The sequence below is a fragment of the Terrapene carolina genome, unplaced genomic scaffold (genome assembly GCF_002925995.2).
Source record: "Terrapene carolina triunguis isolate 2854851 unplaced genomic scaffold, T_m_triunguis-2.0 Scaffold89, whole genome shotgun sequence".
Taxonomy (NCBI): Eukaryota; Metazoa; Chordata; order Testudines; family Emydidae; genus Terrapene; species Terrapene triunguis.
In genome coordinates, this window is record NW_020664440.1 from 26819816 (window position 1) to 26823093 (window position 3278).

Below are 3278 nucleotides of genomic sequence, written 5' to 3' on the forward strand. Positions count from 1 at the left end.
TTTTTCGTACCTGTTTCCCCTCCATTTAATATAGGAAAGAATAGTTCTCAACCACTTTAACTCACAATATACAGCATTTTACCTCATCATAGATGCCATTTTCTGCCCTTGTAAGCCCCCATTAAAGTTAACACACTTGGGGTTTGATTGTACCAGATAAACAGAGGCCTGAGTAAAGGACAATGTGGAGTGATACTGCCCGTGGGATTGCTTCAGGTGGGATTGTGTCACAGGAAGGCACAATCCTATCTTGAGTTTCTGGATGCACAGTGGGTGTGCAGACTGCACCCACCTTGAACCTTTCAAATGGTAATTCTTTAGGATGGGGGAGCCTGTTCTTCTGGTGCAGCCAGCCCTCTCAGCAAGCCCTGGACTCCTCCCTGCCCTTTTTGAGCAATGCAAGACTCCCAAGGCACCTGACAAGAAAAGTTCCTCATTCTGGTCAGGGGTATACACGGGGTGAGAAGGTTCTTCCACTCTGTGTATCAGTACATGTGCACTTTACAGTCTGGCCCTTAATGGGAATCATGCAAGAATGCTGAAAAGCAGAATTTGGGCCTAGCTTTGTACACCTGCATCACAAATTATATCAACGGCACTCTGACAATAGTGTTTGCTAGTTTACTACTACTGCAGAGCCAATAGAAGACAAAACTTTACGGGTTATATCAGGCCCTCCGGCAGCAAAACCCCTGGAAGGGAGACAGAAAACCTAGGAACACCATAAGGTTTACCTTGTAAACTTTTCAACTATTGCACCCCTCATAAGATTTGGGGATCAGGGAGGAGGCAGGACTTTGTACATTCCTTAAATAAACAGGATTTCATCAAAACAAATACCAGACTCCATTGTCAATTTCTACTCCCAGCTGGAACAACCTGCAGGGCCCCAGACTTTGACTAGCCGCATGGTCTAAAGAAGTAGCATCATGAAGGCTTTTCACAAAATAAAACCAGTTCCCTTAGATCAAATTAAATGCAGAAAATCCACAAATGTGAGGTTTTCAAACCATTTTATGAATATTTTGCACAGTCCCCTACTACATATACAGTTATATTAAATAGGCTTTGGATGTTTGGATGTAAACCCACATGTTTCAGTGCAGCAACAAACCTCTAAATATAAGGGCTTAGAAAAAAAAATATTGCCTATAGGCAGGTTATTCCATGTTTTTTCCATAACTGTCAACTACAAGATTTGTTGTACTTCAAGGAGAAAGGATGGTCCAGGGTTTAGGGCAATAACATAGGGCTTGGGAGACCTGGTTTCAAGTCCCACCTTTAACACAGATCTCCCATGTGACTTTGGGCAAGTTACTTAGGGTATGTCTACACTACGAAATTAGGTCGAATTTATAGAACCCGGTTTTATAGAAATCGGTTGTATACAGCCGATTGTGTGTGTCCCCACATAAAATGCTCTAAGTGCTCTAGTCGGCGGACCGCGTCCACAGTACCGAGGCTAGCGTCGACTTCTGGAGCATTGCACTATGGGTAGCTATCCCACAGTTCCCGCATTCTCCGCCACCCATTGGAATTCTGGGTTGAGATCCCAATGCCTGAATGATGCAAAACAGTGTCACGGGGGGTTCTGGGTACATGTCGTCAGGCCCCTCCCCCTCCATCAGAGCAACGGCAGACAATAGATTCGCGCCTTTTTACCTGGGTTACCTGTGCAGACAACATACCACGGCAAGCATGGAGCCCGCTCAGCTCAGCTCACCGTCACCATATGTTATCTGGGTGCCGGCAGACGTGGTACTGCATTGCTACACAGCAGCAGCAGCAGCTAACTGCCTTTTGGCGGTAGACGGTGCAGCATGACTGGTAGCCTTCATCGGCGATCTGGGTGCCGGCAGCCGTGGGGCTGGCAGCCGTAGGGCTGCATTGCACCAGCTCCTTGCCTTTTGCCAGTAGATGGTGTATTACGACTGGTAACCATCGTCGTCGTACAGCAGTGGCTGGAATTCCGTATGTCCCCCAGTCCCCCATCCCCCCAGTCATATTCTGCTGCCTTCACAATGACGATGATGGCTATCAGTCGTAGTATGCCATTTTCTGCCAAGCGCCCAGTATTTTCTGCTAAGCACCCAGAAGAAGCCGAGGGCGATCTGGGTGCTGGCAGACATGGGGCTGGCAGACGTGGGGCTGCATTGCTACACAGCAGCAGCCCCTTGCCTTTTGGTAGAAGATGGTATATTACGACTGGTATCCATCATCATCGTACTGCAGTGGCTGTCAATCATGGGCACCTGGGCAGACAGTTTTGACGATGATGATGGCTATCAATCGTAGTATGCTATTTTCTGCCAAGCGCCCAGTATTTTCTGCCAAGCACCCAGAAGATGCCGAGGGCTATCAGTCATGCTGCACCGTCGTCTGCCAGCTTAAGATGTAAAAAATAGATTTGTTCTGTATTCATTTACTTCCCCCTCCTTCCGTGAAATCAACGGCCTGCTAAACCCAGGGTTTTGAGTTCAATCTTTGGGGGGGGCCATTCTGTGTGACCGTTGTTTGTGTTTCTCCCTGATGCACAGCCACCTTTGTTGATTTTAATTCCCTGTACCTGTACGCCATGTCGTCACTCGCCCCTCCCTCTCTCCCCCGGTCCGTCAGTGTAGGGAGCCAGGGTGGCTGCCCTCCGAACCGGAGGTAAAAGGGCCTCTCTCTCAGCCGGAGTGGGCGGGGCCAGCCCAAGCTCGCTCCACCCCCCGGAAGGGGAGGGGTGGAACAGGAAGTATAAAGGGCGGGGCCCTTAGCTCAGTCAGGGCAGCACCAGGGAGGGAGGCAGATGCAGACCGCCGGCTGCTCCCTTCAGACCCTGCTGCCACGCCAGAGGAGGCCCTGGACCAGTGGAAACCGCACCTGGAGGACGGACTGGGGCTGCCAGGACTGCCCGCTGCCGAGTACCCAGAGGAACTGGAGTAGCCGGAGGGGGAGTTGGAGCTACCAGCAGCCGAGGACCGGGAGGAGCTGGAGGAGCCTGAGCCTGAGGGGGAGCTGGAGCTGCCAACAGCGGACTACCCCGACGCACTGACAGGACCAGAGGGATCCGGACGAGCGATCGGGTAGGAAGTAGCCCAGGGACAAAGCTGCACAGTGGTGAGTCTGTATCGCGGAGGGACCCCGCTGATCCAGTGGCGGGACCCTCGTCCTGCCACTGTCAGGGCCCTGGGCTGGAACGCAGTGGTGTAGGGCAGGCCTGCGTTCCCCACCCCTGCCTGAGGGGCGCGCTACTGACCATTGCCGGCGCTCCCCTGCCTGAGGGGCACGCTACT